Source organism: Hypanus sabinus, chromosome 2, assembly GCF_030144855.1.
Source record: "Hypanus sabinus isolate sHypSab1 chromosome 2, sHypSab1.hap1, whole genome shotgun sequence".
NCBI classification, from domain to species: Eukaryota; Metazoa; Chordata; class Chondrichthyes; order Myliobatiformes; family Dasyatidae; genus Hypanus; species Hypanus sabinus.
Genome location: NC_082707.1, coordinates 73,396,205 through 73,413,874, shown reverse-complemented (window position 1 = coordinate 73,413,874; position 17,670 = coordinate 73,396,205). Strand labels below are relative to the sequence as shown.

The window sequence follows — 17,670 nt, the reverse complement described above, 5'->3', positions numbered from 1 at the left end:
AGAGACCCAAGTTCTTTGGGCACAGAGCAAAAAAATGCAACGCAACTGGCTTTTAACACCGTAAATCAGCGAGCTGCTTTGTTATGCTTCTCTTCTCGCTGTTTTCCCATATGAAGGAGAGAGAGAGAGAGCCTGCAGTATGTTGAATTACCAGGCGTATGAGTCGTCCTTGGGGTATTGCAAGTCTGTGTCTTATTGATGCTTTGCTTCACATTTGAGTTCTTGGTGGGTGTACTGGTAGGGGGGAGCTGTTGATTTGCTGCTGCTTATGCATGGGGGAGGGAGCTGCGGGGCTCTGGTATTCTAACATTTCACTGTCATTCATTCTTTGTGGTACTCCTCTTTTTGTGGATGTTTGCGAAGAAAAAGAACTTCAAGATGTGTATTGTATACATTTCTCTGATATTAAATGTATCTATTGAAACCTATTAATTACTTGTTTCACCTGCACTTTGGCTTTGATTGACTTCAGTGTGAGAACCCCTGGGATCCTTTGAACATCAACATTATTCAATCTCTCAACATTTCAAACACTCTACTTTTCTGTATTGTGCCACATTCCTGACTCCTCAGTCAGTTTGTCTTCATCCCACTGAAACCCCTTTTCATCCTCCTTCAGATTCTTCATCCAACCCAGTTACGTCTTGTCAGCAAACCAAGAAATACAACATTTGATCCTCTCAGTCAAAATGTTGCTGTAGTTCCTGAAAGGTTGAATGCCATGTGCTGATATCTGCTGTAACCGATCAGACACAGCCTGATCACCTGAGAGGGACATTCATTCCTACTCTTCGGTTTCTGTCCAATTACCAGTTCCCAATTCATGTCAGAGTATTACACCTCACTCCAACCGTTTTAACAAGGTCTTCAATGGGACTTATTGAAAGCCTCCGAAAAGTCAAACCATGATGCCCACTGGATCCCCATTATCTATTCTCTAGTCAGATCCTCAAAAACTCTACTAAAATTATGAAATATGACACCTTATTTATAAATCTCCTCAATCCTATTATTTTGTTGTTATCTTATTTCATCTTTCATTGTAGGTCCCAGTATTTTCCTTGTTCATCAGGCTGTCAGATTGGTATCAAATGTGTTCCTGAGTTGATACATGTTTGACCGCAGGAGCTATACTGTAATACACTAGGATTGCTTAAGGGGCATAAAGCTTCTCAACCAACCATTGAATTGGGGGACATTTTTATAATGATGTATCTCAATCTCTTGATAGCCTAGCCAAATCCACCATCAAACTCTGGCTTCTCTTTTATTCCTTTATAAAATAGTGTGATTGCATTTCCAAACCTCTAATTTTCAACCTACTTCTACAAGAATTTTAAATTCACTTTTACTGGGTGTTAATTGAGTTTCTACATCGCTGCCCACTCTTTGCTGCTCTGACTCACCCAGACTCACCAGCATAGCCACAAATGCCTCACCCACCTACTATATCCCTCACCTGGTCTCACCTCTCACCTACCAGCTTGTGATCCCCCATCTCTCATTCTGGTTTCATTTCCCTTCCTTTTCGACCCTGAACTTGAGTACATTGACAGTTTACTCCCTCCCTCCAATGCTGATTTCCTTCAGCATTTTGTGTGTGTGTTCAAGATTTCATACATTTGCAGAATCCCTTGTGCTTATACCACAAGACATTTCAGCTTCGACCAGAAGACCACAAGTTAAAGGAGCAGAAATGAGCCATTAAGCCCATCAAGTCAGCTTCACCATTCCATCATGGCTGATCCCGCTCAACCCCATACACCTTCCTCCTTGTCATAATCTTTGATGTTCTGACCAATCAGGAAACTATCAACTTTGGCTGTAAATATACCAATGGACGTGGCCTCCATAACTGTCTGTGGCAGAAAATTCCACAGGTTCACTTTTTTAGGCATCCGTTAGTCTCCTGAGACCATGGATTTGCACCTTGGAAGGTTTTTCCAGGGCGCAGGCCTGGGCAGGGTTGTACGGGAGACCAGTAGTTTTCCAAGCTGCAAGCCTTCCCCTCTCCACGCCACCGATGTTGTCCAAGGGAAGGGCACTAGGATCCAAGCAGCTTGGCACCGGTGTCGTCACAGAGCAATGTGTTGTTAAGTGCCTTGCTCAAGGACACAAACACGCTGCCTCAGCTGAGGCTCGAACCAGTGACCTTCAGGTTACTAGTCCGATGCCTTGTCCACTAGGCTACGTGCCAACACAACAGGTTCACTACTATCTAGCTAAAAAAAATCCTTCTTACCTCTGTTCTAGAATGTCACCCCTCAATTGTAAGGCTGTGCCCTCTACTTCTAGACACCCCATCATAGGAAATGGCCTCTCCACATCCACCTTATCCAGTCCTTTCAACATTTGGTGGGTTTCAATGAGATCCCCCCCACATTTTTCTAAGATCCAGTGAGTACAGGCACAAAGCTGCCAAACACTCCTCAGATGTTAACCCCTCCATTCCTGGAGTCATCCTAGTGAATCTCCTTTGATCGGTCTCCAATGACCTCACATCCTTTCTGAGGCATGGGACCCAAAACTCTTGACAATACTCCGTGTGGCCTGACTAATGTCTTACAAAGCCTCAGTCTTATCTACTTGTTTTTATATTTTATTCCCCTTGAAATGAATGCCAGCATTGCATTTGCCTTCTTTACCACAGATTCAATATACAAATTAACCTTCAGGGAGTCCTGCACGAGGACTCCCAACTCCCTTTGCACCTCTGATGTTTGAATTTTCTCCCCATTTAGGTAATAGTGTGCACTTTTGTTCCTTTTACCAAAATCATTATTATACATTTCTAAACACTGTATTCAATCGGCCGTTATTTTTCCCATTCTTCCAGCTTGTCTCAGTCCTTCTGCAATCACGTTGCTTCCTCAGAACTTCTTGACCCTGTACCTATCTTCATATCATCTGCAAGCTTTTCTGCATAGCCATCAACTCCATTATCTAAATCACTAACAAATAATGCAAAAAGTAGTAGAGCCAACACTGACCTCTGAGAAACACTACCAGTCACTGGCAGCCAACAAGAATAGGCCCTCTTTATTCCCAATCACTGCCTCCTACCTACCAACCATTCCTCTGTCCATGCCAGTATCTTTCCTCTAATGCCATGGTATTTTACCTTGTTAAGCAGCCTCATGTGCGGCACATTATCAAATGTCTTCTGAAAATCCAAGTAAATGACATCCACTACCTCTCCTTTGTCCACCATGCTTTTTACTTCCTCAAAGAACTCCAAAAGATATGTCAGGCAAAATCTCCCTTTACAGAAACTTTGGCTGACTTTGGCTTAGTCTATCATTAGTCTCCAAGCACATCAAAACCTTATCCTTAATAGTGGAGTCCAACAATTTCCCAACCACCAATGTTAGGCTAACTAGCCTATAATTTCTTTTCTTTTGCCTTCCACCCCTTCTAATGTGTGGAGTAACAATTGCAATTTTTCAGTCCTTTGGAACCATGCTAGAATTGAGTGATTCTTGAAAGATCATAACCAATGTATCTGCTCTCTCTTCAGCAAACACTTTCAGAACTCTGGGATATAGTCCATAAGGTCCAGGTGAATTATCCAGCTTAAGGCCTTACAGCTTGCCTAGCTCTTTTTCCTTTGTAATAACAATGCACTCACTCCTGTTCCTGATACTCACGGACCTCTGCCACACTGCTAGTGTCTTCCACAGTAAAGACTGATGCAAAGTACTTATTAAGTTTATCCAGATTTCTTTGTCCCTCATTACTACTTCCCAAGCATCATTTTCGAGTGGTCCAATATCAACTCTCACCTCCCTTTATTCTTTATATAACTGAAAATATGTTTAGTGTCCTGCCTTATATTATTGGCTAGCTTGTCCTAATATTCCCTCTTTTCCCTTCTTATGGCTTTTTAGTTGCCTTTCGTTGGATTAAAAAAAACTTAACAATCATCCAACTTCCCACTCGCTTCGGCTACATTATATGCCCTTTCCTTGGCTTTTTTGCAGTCCTTAACTTCCCCTGATAGCCACTGTTGTCTGTCTACTCTGCCCATTTGAGAACTTCTCCTTCTGTAGGACGTATCTTGCCTGCACCTTGTGAACTATTCCAAGAAACTGCAGCATCTCTGCTCTGCCATCATCCCTGCCTGTATCCCCGCCAATCCACCTGGTCAAGCTCCTCTCTTAGGCCTCAGTAATTCCTTTTATTTCATTGTGATTCTGACGCAATGGATTTATGCTTCTCCCTCTCAAATTGCAGTATGAATTCAGTCATATTATGATCCCTGCCTCCTCAGAGTTCCTTTACCTTAAGCTCCCTAATAAAATCTGGAATATTACGCAACACCCAACCTAAGATAGACTTTCTCCGAGTAGGCTCAAGCACGAGATACTCTAAGGAGCCAGCTCATACGTATTCAACAAATTCCCTCTCTTGTGATCCAACACAAACCTAATTTTCCCAATCCCCTTGCTTACTGAATTACCCCTTATAATCATGTCATTACCCTTATTACATGCCCTTTCCATCTCTTTTTGCAATCTCAACCATACACCCTGGCTATGACGTAGAGGCCTATATATGATTCCATTATCCAAATCACTGACAAATAATGCAAACAGCAGCAGACCCAACACTGACCTCTGATGAACACTACCGGTCACTGGCAGCCAACAAGAATACACCCACTTTATTCCCAATCACTGCCTCCTGCTTATCAGCCATTCCTCTATCAAGGCCAGTATCGTTCCTGTAATGCCATGGAAGTCTACCCTTGCAGTTTCTAAACTCCACACAGAAGGATTTGACATTCTCTGACTCTATGTCAACTCTTCCTAAGGATGTAGTTCCATCTTTTACCAGCAGAGCCACACCACTACCTATGCCTTCCTGCTTGTCCTTTCGATAGAAAGTATATCCTTTGATATTAAGCTCCCGGATATGACCTTCTTTCGGCCACGAATCAGTGATGCCCACACCATCAGCTTGTAGCATAGATGAGAAGAAAGAGAAGTGTATCCAATTGTCAGTCATTACATTGTTTACTGTAAACACTCAGCCTTGTGATGGCAATGAATAAAGAATTCTGTTCTTGTCATTTACTACAATCCCCAGATAGGACAACTGCACAGCCAGGCGTAATCCAGTTTCTGGCTCACCATATATGCAGATAGCACAGACAGGGTTTGAGGAGACAGAAATGATGCAGGTTTAAATTAATTTCTGGAACAATGGATTCCAATTACATCCAAGCCCATGAGGTACAAATATAAATACAGTTCAATTCTAATTAATGGCAAACTGTTACAAAGAATTGATATTGTGATAAATCATATATATCATTTTAACACTACATAATTCCTGAAGTCCTCCTTTGGGTCTGGAATTGGAGCACTCCTTTTAAAGTGTAGTGAGTTTAGGGAATAACTTAAACTCTACACTGTGCAGTGAACTGTGAGAATCGGATTAATTAAACAGAATAAATCAACACTTCAAATGCAGCTATGAGGAGATGTTGGAGGGTGTCTTCCCAATTATTTTCAAAACTAAAGTTAGTTCAAAGTATTAATATTTTTGTCAATGTCACAGAGATCCTCAAGGATTAGTTTAAGTGATAGTTCCTTCAAGTTAAAAATATCATCAAAATATGCATACTACATGTCACCATAGATATGGGGGGGGGAGGGGAACCAAAGTGTAGGAACAGATGTATGGGAGAAGGAAGAAAGAGAAGACAGTAAAGTTCTTTGTACTGTTAGAGATAAACAGAGTGGGAGAGGTGGAGAATTTCTTAAATGCATTTATTTTAATGCTAGGAACATTGTAAGAAAGGTGGATGAACTTAGAGCATGGATTGATACCTGGAAATATGATGTTGTAGCTATTAGTGAAACATGGTTGCAGGAGGGGTGTGATTGGCAACTAAATATTCCTGGATTTCATTTCTTCAGGTGTGATAGAATCGGAGGGACAAAAGAGGGAGGTGTTGCGTTGCTTGTCAGAGAAAATATTACAACGGTGCTCTGGCAGGATAGATTAGAGGGCTCGTCTAGGGAGACTATTTGAGTGGAATTGAGGAATGGGAAAGGTGTAGTAACACTTATAGGGGTGTATTATAGATCACCTAATGGGGAGTGAGAATTGGAGGAGCAAATTTGCAAGGAGATAGCAGATATTTATAGTAAGCACAGGCTTGGGATTGTGGGAGATTTTAATTTTCCACACATAGACTGGGAAACCCATACTGTAAAAGGGATGGATGGTTTGGAGTTTGTAAAATGTGTGCAGGATAGTTTTTTGCAGCAATACATTGAGGTACCGACTAGAGAAGGGGCAGCATTGGATCTTCCATTAGGGAATAAAATAAGTCAGGTGACGGAGGTATGTGTTGGGGAGCACTGCGTGTCCAGTGATCACAATGCCATTTGTTTCAATATAATTATGAGAAGGATAGGACTGGACCCAGGGTTGAGATTTTTGATTGGAGGAAGGCTAATTTTGAGGAGATGTGAAAGGATTTAGGAGTGGATTGGGACAATTTGTTTTATGGGAAGGATGTAACAGAGAAATGGCGGTCATTTAAAAGTGAAATTTTGAGGGTACAGAATCTTTATGTTCCTGTTAGGTTGAAAGGAAAGGTTAAAAGTTAGGGAGAGCCATGGTTTTCAAGGGATATTGGAAACTTGGTTAGGAAAAAGAGAGTTATCTACAATAAATATAGGCAGCATGGAGTAAATGAGGTGCTCAAGGAATATAAAGAATGTAAAAAGAATCTTAAGAAAGAAATTAGAAAAGCTAAAAGAAGATATGAGGTTGCTTTGGCAAGTAAGGTGAAAATAAATCCAAAGGGTTTCTACAGTTATATTAATAGCAAAAGGATAGTGAGGGATAAAATTGGTCCCTTAGAGAATCAGAGTGGACAGCTATTTGTGGAGCTAAAAGAGATGGGGGAGAATTTGAACAATTTATTTTCTTCGGTATTCACTAAGGAGAAGGATATTGAACTGTGTAAGGTAAGGGAAACAAGTAAGGAAGTTATGGAAACTAGGTTGATTAAAGAGGAGGAAGTACTGGCGCTTTTAAGGAACATAAAAGTGGATAAATCTCTAGATCCTGACAAGATATTCCCTAGGACCATGAGGGAAACTAGTGCAGAAATAGCAGGTTCTCTGACAGAAATATTTCAAATGTCATTAGAAACGGGGATGGTGCTGGAAGATTGGCATATTGCTCATGCGGTTCCATTGTTTAAAAAGGGTTCTAAGAGTAAACCTGGCAATTATAGGCCTGTCAGTTTGATGTCAGTGGTGGTTAAATTCATGGAAAGTATTCTTAGAAATGCTATATATAATTATCTGGATAGACAGGGTCTAATTAGGAATAGTCAGCATGGATTTGTGCGCGGAAGGTCATGTTTGACAAATCTGATTGAATTTTTTGAAGAGGTTACGAGGAAAGTTGACAAGGGTAAAGCAGTGGATGTTGTCTATATGGACTTCAGTAAGGCCTTTGACAAGGTTCCACATGGAAGATTAGTTAGGAAGGTTCAATCGTTAGGTATTAATATTGAAGTAGTAAAATGGATTCAACAGTGGCTGGATCCGAGATGCTAGAGAGTAGTGGTGGATAACTGTTTGTCAGGTTGGAGGCCGGTGACTAGCGGTGTGCCTCAGTGATCTGTACTGGGTCCAATGTTGTTTGTCATATACATTAATGATCTGGATGATGGGGTGGTAAATTGGATTAGTAAGTATGCAGATGATAGTAAGGTAGGTGGCATTGTGGATAATGAAGTAGGTTTTCAAAGCTTGCAGAGAGATTTAGGCCAGTTAGAAGAATGGGCTGAACGATGGTAGACGGAGTTTAATGCTGATAAGTGTGAGGAGATACATTTCGGTAGGAATAATCCAAATAGGTCATACATCGTAAATGGTAGGGCATTGAAGAATGCAGTAGAACAGAATGCAACATACTTATACTTTATTGTCACCATATAATTGACACTAGAGCGTACAATTACCACAGTGATATTTGTTTCTGCGCTTCGTGCTCCCTGAAGTACAAATCAAAGTAAATATAATAAAAATTTAAATTATAAATCATAATTAGAAAATAGGAAAGGGTAAGTAAGGTTGTGTAAGTCAGGTCCAGATATTTGGAAGGTATGGCCCAGATCCAGGCCAGGATCTGTTCAGCAGTCTCATCACAGTTGGAAAGAAGCTGTTCCCAAATCTGGCCGTACGAATCTTCATGCTCCTGAACCTTCTCCCGGAGGAAAATGGGACAAAAAGTGTGTTGGCTGGGTGGGTCTTGTCCTTGATTATCCTGGCAACACTGGTCCAAGAGCGTGTGGTGTAAACTGACAAGGATGGAAGATCGGCTTGTGTGGTGTGCTGGGCTATGTTCATGATCTTCTGCAGCTTCTTCCGGTCTTGGACAAGACAACTTCCATACCAGGTTGTGATGCACCCTAGAAGAATGCTTTCTACAGTGCATCTATAAAAATGAGTGAGGATTTTAGGGGACAGGCCAAATTTCTTCAGCTTTCTCAAGGAGTAAAGGCGCTGGTGGGCCTTCTTGGCAGTGGACTTTGCTTGGTTAGACCAAGTCAGGTCATTTGTGATAATCACCCCGAGGAACTTAAAGCTTTAGACTTATTCCACCTGTGCATCACTGATGTAGATGGGGTCGTGTGGTCCTTCTGAAGTCAACAACCAATTCCTTTGTCTTGCTGACATTGATGGATAAGTTATTGTCTTCGCACCATGTTACCAGGTTCTTAATTTCCCCTCTGTACTCAGACTCATCATTACCCAAGATACAGCCTACAATTGTGCTGTCATCAGCAAACTTATATATTGAGTTTGATAGAAACTTGGCTACACAATCATGGGTGTACAGTGAGTGTAGCAGGGGGCTGAGTACACAGCCTTGTGGGGCACCGATGCTCAGAGCAATTTTAGAGGAGAGCTTGTCCCCTATTTTTACAGCCTGGGTCCTGTCTGTGAGGAAGTTGAAGATCCAGCTGCAGATCTGAGTGCTAAGACCCAGGTTCCGGAGCTTAGGAATCAGTTTATTTGGAATGATGGTATTAAAGGCAGAGCTGTAGTCAATGAAAAGGAGCCTTACATATGTGTCTTTATTCTCCAGGTGTTCTAAGGAGGAATGTAGTGCCAGAGAGATGGCATCTGCCATTGAGCTGTTGCTCCGGTAGGCGACTTACGAAGTGTCGAGGTTGACCGGTAGGTTATGGTTGATATGTGTCATAACCAATTGCTCGAAGCACTTCAAAGTAATTGATGTTAGAGCCACAGGTCGGTAGTCATTCAGGCACACCATCTTGCTTTTCTTTAGCACCGGGATTATCATTGTCTTCTTAAACCACAAGGGGATCTTAGACTGAAACAGGGAGCAGTTGAAGATGTCAGCAAACACTCCAGCTAGCTCGCTTGCACAGGTCCGGAGAACCCGTCCTGGGACGCCATCTGGGCCCGTTGCCTTCCTTGGATTTATCTTCAGGAAGGCTCTTCTAATGTCCTCCTCGGTGACGATGAATCTCAATGCCAGCAGGTCCAGTTTATCCGGAGGGGGCGGAATGCTCCTCTTCTGTTCGAATCTTGTGTAGAATACATTAAGTTCATCAGGAAGAGAAGCACTACAGTTATTGATATTCACAGACTTTTCTTTTCACCCAGTGATCTCATTTAGACGCTGCCATAGTCTTCTGGCATCCCTCTGGTTAGCCTGGGCTTCCAACTTGGCTCGATATTGCCTCTTGGTGCCCTTAATGGTTTTCCGGAGTTCACGCCTGGATTCCATGTAGCGACTGGTATCTCCAGACCTAAAAGCCGCAGCTCTAGCCTTCAAAAGGGACTGGACCTCATAATTCATCCAAGGTTTCTGCTTAGGGAATACCCAGATCGTCTTGCGAGACACAGTCCTCTGTGGATTTCCGGATAAAGTCCATACTCATCGAGGTTAGCTGCAGGGTCCTTGAATACGAACCAGCCCGAATTCAAAGCACTGATTAGTGTTTAGTCCACTGATTTGAGGACCTCATCCATTTCCTCTGTCCAACACAACACCACTTTTGACACCGTGACCTCCCGCTTCAGTTTCTGTTTGTAAGTGGGGAGGAGGAATATGACCTGATGGTCTGATTTTCCAAAGTAAGACCATTAGATGGAACGGAAGGCATCCTTGACTGCTGTGTAGCAGTGGTCAAGTATATTTGGGCCTCTAGTGGAGCAGGAGACATGTTGGAATAACTTCGGCAGCGCTTTTCTGAGGTTGGCCTAGTTAAAGTCCCCAGCAGTAATGAGCAAAGCCTCTGGATACCTGGTCTCAAGTTTACTGATGTTGGCATACAGTGTATTCACAGCACACTCCACGTCTGCCTGGGGGGGAATGTAGACCGCTGTCAGTATTACTGAGGTGTGTTCCCGTGGCAGATAATAGGGACGACACTACACCGACAGATGTTCCAGGTCCGGACTGTAGGAACTTGTCAGCGCCACTGTGTCTGAGCACCACACAGTGTTGATCAGTAGGTAGATTCCACCTCCCTTTGTCTTGCCCGAAGACGCCATGCAGTCCATCCAATGGATTGAAAATCCCTCTGGTCGGATGGCACAGTTGGGGTGGTGGGGAGAGCCAGGTCTCTGTGAAACAGAGTGATCTAGGAATAATGGTGCATAGTTCCCTGAAGGTGGATTCTCATGTGGATAGGGTGGTGAAGAAAGCTTTTGATATGCTGACCCTTATAAATCAGAGCATTGAATATAGGAGTTGGGATGTAATGTTAAAATTGGACAAGGCATTGGTAAGTCCGAATTTGGAGTATTGTGTATAGTTCTGGTCACTGAATTATAGGAAAGATGTCAACAAATTAGAGAGAGTACAGAGGAGATTTACTGGAATGTTACCTGGGTTTCAGCACCTAAGTTAAAGAGAAAGGTTGAACAAGTTAGGTCTTTATTCTTTGGAGCATAGAAGGTTGAGGGGGGACTTGATAGAAGTATTTAAAATTATGAAGGGGATAGATAGAGTTGACGTAGATAGGCTTCTTCCATTGAGAGTAGGGGAGATTCAAACAAGAGGACTTGAGTTGAGAGTTAGTGGGTAAAAGTTTAAGGGTAACATGAGGGGGAACTTCTTTACTCAGAGAGTGGTAGCTGTGTGGACAGAGCTTCCAGTTAAAGTGGTACAGGCACTTAAATCAGTTTATTTTATTTTTAAAAGGGGGATTAGTATTAACTGATACCAAATTATTCAAAGGAAATAATTCACTCTTATGTAGGTTAAATTTATATCCTGAAAACTGACTAAAATGGGAGAGTAAAGAAAGTACACAAGGTAACGAGGTCTCAACATTAGAGATAAACAGTAATATATCATCAGCGTAAGTGAAATTTCATGAGTAGTTCGTCTCCTTAAAATACCACAGTTATCATTAGATTCTGAAAAAGCAATGGCCAGAAGTTCTAAAGCTAGATCAAAGAGCAAAGGGCTCAACGGACAGCCTTGTCTAGTTCCGCGATGAAGTTTAAATGGTTTGAAATGTTGAAAATTAGTAACAGCTCGAGCAGAAGGAGAAAACGTAATTTAATTCATTAAAATCTGGTCCAAAATTACATTTTTCTAAGGTTTTAAATAAATAATTCCATTCAACCCAATCAACGGCCTTCTCAGCATCTAAGGATATCATACATTCCAATATCTCCTGGGAGTGAGAGTAAATAACATATAATACCCAGCGTATATTAAAATGTGAATGTCAGTTTGCAATAAGTCATCTGATCATCAGAAATAATAGAAGATGGAATATTTTCTTTCTTCTTTTCCAATATTTTTATTATATTTCATATATGCAAATACAGAATTCATAAGAATACTTATTATAAATCAAAAGGCACTATATATAAATCACACTGATACAATCACAGTATCCCATATTCAATATCAATCAAATAAAATAAATTGAATTATGAAATACAATAATATGGTTTATTATATTATAAAAATGATCTACACCCACTACCAATACAAAGCTGGTTGGTAAAAAAAAAACAAGAGAGCAAAAAAGAGTACTTTACCATATAGTGTTTTAATATAATAATAGCCCAGATCTATATTTTAATAACAATAACAATTCTAAGCTTTTTAATATAGTTCAGAAAGGGTCCCCAAAGCATTTGAAAATCTTGATTAGAATCAGAAATTGAACATTGAATCATCTCTAAATTTTTACATGAGATAACATTGCCTAATCATTGAGCATGTGTGGTGGTGGGGGGGGGGGGCAACCTCCTCACCACAAGAGAAATGAAAGCCGGTACCCGCAAATGAGGAGGCTCCAAAATTATAGTTCTTTCCTCAACAATACCGAATAAGACAGTCAAAGGATTGGGCTTAAAGTTAACTTTTAAAAGTACAGAAAAAGTTTGGAATACATCTTTCCAATATTTTTCAAGGCACGAACATAACCAAAAAATATGAATTAATGAAGCCTCTCCATTATTACATCTGTCACAATAAGGAAATATATCTGAATAAAAACAAGAGAACTTGTGTTTGGAAATATGAGCCCTATGTACCACTTTAAATTGTAGGAGGAAATGATGAGCACACAATGACAAAGAATTAACCATTTTGAAAATAGCCCTCCAGGTCTCATCAGATAATGAAGTCTGTAAATCCTTTTCCCAATCTTCTGTAACTTTGTCTAAAGGTGCCATTCTCAATCCCAAAAACAGACCATAAATATAGGATATTGATCCATTATAATTTTAAAATATTTGTTATTAATTATTATGGAAGATCAACAAAAAGTACATTAAGTCAATATGTCATTATGTACAATAAAGAACTAAATTAGCAAATAACTGATTAACAAAGCTAAGCAATATATCAATAATAATAAGGAAAATAAAGTGTTAAGAATATTTTTTGAAAGAAAAAAGAAAGAAAAAAAAGAACCCCTACTAAGAGAAAAAAAACCCTACTAACTGAAAAAAAAGGAAATATAAACACATTGGGAGCACAACCCTGGAGCTATACATCTTAAAAGCTTCCATAGAAGTAAAACATCAATCCGCCAACTCAAATACATTTAAACAAAAATCGGAAGGAAACCATATTAATTAACTCAAATCAAATGATGGTAGCAGGCAAATGAATCCCAACTTTTCTCAAAATCAAATCGAGGATCAAAAGTTCAATTTCTGATTTTCTCCAAACTAAGACATAATATCACCTGAGAAAACCATTGTGTCTAAGTCGGAGCAGAAGCATCTTTCCATTTCAACAAAATAGCCCTTCTTGCCAATAATGTAACAAATGCAATTACATGTAGGTCTGATGGAGAAATACCATGAATATACTGAGGGATTATACCAAATAAAACTGTCAAATTATTAGATTGTAAATTAATTTTTAAGACTTCACAAATTGTAGAGAAAATAAACTTACAAAATTGTTTCAATTCAGAACATGACTAAAACGTGACTGTCTTAGTTTTACATCTATCACACTGACTATCAACATTAGGAAACATTTTAGACAGTCTCTCCTGTGTCAAATAGTAATGATTTACAATTTTAAATTGAATTAAAGAGTGACTGGCACAGATCGAAGAAGAGGTAACCAACTTCAAAATCCACAACCAATCTTCTGTTATCAAGGTCATGTTAAATTCTCACTCCCAATCTTGCTTAATATGAAGGGTAATTGTGCTGTTGTAACCATAAAATATAAATTTTCCCAATAAAACCATTCAGTAAAGGATTAATTTTTAAAATAATATCTAATAGGTCAGAATCATGTATATATGGAAAATTACTTAAATATTCTTGTAAAAAGTGTCTGATCTGAAGATATTGCAGGAAATGTGAATACGAGAGAGAGTATTTACTTACTAATTTCTCAAAAGACATCAATCGGCCATCTTGGAACATATCCATGAAGGAGTTTATTCCTCCCTCCAAAGAAGAGAGGTAGGATCACTTAATGAAGGTTTAAATAAATAATTTCAATAAATTAAACTTAAAAGTTTAAAATTTTTGTAATTGAGATTGAGATTGAGTTTCCATTTGAGATTGAAAAAATTGCAAAACTGGAACCAAATTCGTAATGACTGCTTAATCACAGGGTATAAACTTAAATTAGTAACTTTGGCTAGTTGTACAGGTAGAGAAGCTCCTGATAATGATGTTAAGTGAAACTGTTTCACAGCATTCAATTCCAAATCATCCCAAGGTGGTTGTTCATTTTTATCAACCCAATATAACCAAAAACACATATAATGTATATTAACAGCCCAAAAATATAGTCTTAAATTAGGCATAGCAAGACCTCCATCTTTTTTAAATTTTTTGTAAAAGATATTTACCAATTCTTGGTCTTTATTATTACAAACAAAGAATGAAATAATAGAGTCAAACTGATCAAAAAACTTCGTAGTTAAGGATATTTTAAAATACATATAAAAATTTTGGTAAAATCATCATTTTAACTGCATGAATTTGGCCGGCTCACAAAAGTATAAGTGGATTCCATCTACAAAATAATTGCTTCATAAAATCCACTAAAGGAACCAAATTAGCTTTATAAAAATCATTATGATTTTTAGTAATAATACTACCTAAATATTTAAAAGAGTCCATAATGCTAAAAGGAATGTCATCATATATAGAAGAAAAATCATTTAGGGCAAATAATGCACTTTTATGAAGGTTTAGTTTATATCCCAAAAGCTTTCCAAAATCATTTAATAGTTTCAACAAACTAGGAATAGATTCTTCAGGATTCGAAATATAAACTAAAAGATCATCAGCATAAAGGGAGATCTTATGAACAGATCCATTTATGAGAATTCCATGAATATCTTTAGCTTCACAAAGTGCAATAGCCAAGGGTTCCAGCAGCAAATTAAATAAAAAAGGACTTAATGGACATCCTTGTCTCGTATCCTGCGAAAGCCAAAAAAAGGCAAACTACGATTATTAGTAATAACTGTTGCAATAGGGCTTTTATACATCATTCTGATCCACTTATTAAAATTAATACTGAAGCCGAATTGCTCTAAAACATTAAATAATTATTTCCATTCAACTCTGTCAAATGTCTTTTCAGCATCGAGAGAGAAAACACATTGGGGAGTCTTAGAAATGGATGAATGTATAATATTTAACAGTTTACAAACATTAGAGAAGGAATAATGGCCATTTACAAAACCTGTTTGGTCTTGAGAGATAATTTTAGCTAAAAGATTCTCCAGCTGATTAGCCATTATTTTGAAAGAATTTTAGCATCCACATTTAATAATGAAATAGGTCTATATGAGGCACAGTCAGTATGGTCTTTATATTTCTTAAGAATTAAAGAAACAGAAGCTTCATAAAATGTGGGAGGTAACTCTCCTATCAAAAAGAGAATCTTTAAGCATTTCCAACATATATGAAGAGAGCAATTTTCAATTTTTTTATATAAAGTCCTACAGAATAACCATCCAGTCCAGGAGCTTTACCAGAATGAATTGAAAAAATAGCTTTCTGAATTTTTTAATTTACAGCGTTGCTTCACTATGTTTCTAGTGCGTAGAAAGACAACTTTTCTCGCGCTGATCTCGCACATGTGAGCCCCCTCCTTCCCATTTCTCCAAACTGGTATTTTCCCACAGGACACGGCGAAACCGGATGTGATGTCATCGCATGCCGCGATATATCACAGACAACGAATTTACTTTAAACAATCCTAACTTTAAATAAAATGCTAACAAACGAATTACTAAAGCGAAAATATTATAAACTAAATAAATGCTATAAAGGCAACACACTCCCCGCTTGACCTTCGTAAGTTCACAATGAACATAATACAAAACTTCAGTCTCTAAATCAGTCCTTAGGTAGAAGTAGAATGGCTTCTGTAACTGGCCTTTGGTAAATTTTCACATCACCTTGGTCGGTAGTTTTCAACTCAACCTTCCTGACATGTCCATCCCTACTAGGAGATCTGGCAGTAATTCTGGTCATTGGCCATCTGTTGCGGGCGATTTGCTTGTCCCTGAGCAGGACTAAATCTCCAACTCGAAGATTCCTGCAGGGTTCTGTCCACTTTTGTCTGTGTTGCAACAAAGGTAGAATTTCCTGTCTCCAACGAGACCAGAACTGATTTGCCAGAGCCTGGACCTGTCTCCATTGCTTTGTGTACAAATCCTTATCAGAGAAGTCCCCTGGTGGAGGGGGAGCTCCTGCCTTCTGCCTAAGGAGCATTGATGGCGAGAGTATGAAGGGGTTTTCCAGGTCAGAAGACACAGGTAGGAGTGGTCGTGCATTTATAATGGCTGTGACCTCTGCAATTAGTGTGCACAGTACCTCGTGGGTCACTCGGGTGCATTGCTGCATCTCAAGTTTCCTTTTCAGGGTTTTTTGCAAGGACGTGAACTGTTTGACTGCCTGCTCTTTGTCGTTTGGCAAGCACTGGCGTGGTTCTCTGAAAGGCAGTGGGGCGACCCAATTATTTGCTTCATCTCTGAAGACCTTGGTGTCCTTTGTTTTTAAGAAAATGGCGTCTTGAGCTGATGGAGCAAGTTTATTATCATGCTCAGTTTGAGTGAAGACTGACTGACACAGCGCCTTGTCGGTTACTTTACACTTGTTAAGGCCTTGTTGTGCTTCCTTAATACACATGACACTTGTGCAGGGTTGAAAAATTGACTGGCGGCCACTCTCTAGCACATTGGTCTTGAGTGTGCTAACCGTCAGTTTGTGTACATTGCCAGGGCACACCTCTCCTATCACCACCCAGCCCAGATCCAGGCATTGCACAAAGGGGGCATCGTGTGGTCCATTGACCTGCTGCCTAACCTTGTGCACCCGGAGAACATCTCTTCCTAATAGCAGGAGTATTTCTGCTTTTGGATCCAGTTCTGGGATGTGCTTGGCGATGTGGTGGAGATGTGGCTGGTGTAGCACCGCACTTGGCGTCGGGATCTCAGTGCGTTTATTCAAAATTTCATTGCACTCTAAGAGTGGAGGGAGACAGATGACAAATTTACCATCCAGGGACTCGAGCTGGAAGCCTTCTGCCTTCCTTCCATAAGTTTCTACACTGCCTGAGCAAGTTCTAAGGTAGTATGGGAACTGATTACTCTCAATGTGGAACAAGTTAAATAACTCTGGACTGACTAGTGAGCAATTGCTCTGATCGTCCAGAATTACATAGGCTTTGATGGCCTTGTCTTTGGCTCCCTTAGGGTACACCTTAGTGAGGCAGAGCTTTGAACAAGAACGGCTTGACTGAGCTTGACCGCAAACTTCTGTACAGCTCGAGCTGACAACTGTTGTCCTGGAGTGAGCCTCTCCCTCCCCACCGTCCTGTTGTGGGGGTGAAGGAGCTTCGTCGGTTTGCGGTAATGGGCCGGGATGCATGGCCCCATCGTGATTAGTGCTACTACATTCTGGGTACTCCACGGTGGTTGTACACTCTCTAGCAAGGTGAGAGGTAGAGGAACAGCAATTAAAACATATTCTTTTCTCCTTGAGAAGGCCAACCTCCCTTCAAAGGGGTTTTCCCTAAACGCTCTGCATTTTTTGAAGGGGTGGGGTTTGTTATGCAATGGACAATTCTTGCTAGGGTCGTTGTTAGTTGTAAAGGCTTCAGTCTTAAGCACTGAGACAGGTTTATTAATGTTGAAAT

General features: G+C 39.9%; 1 protein-coding gene across 1 annotated transcript in view; it reads left to right on the top strand.

The window, feature by feature from the left end:
• Positions 1 to 17,670, top strand: part of LOC132403622 (uncharacterized protein DDB_G0292642-like) — an 85,478-nt gene that overhangs the window by 57,403 nt on the left and 10,405 nt on the right. The window lies entirely within an intron of this gene.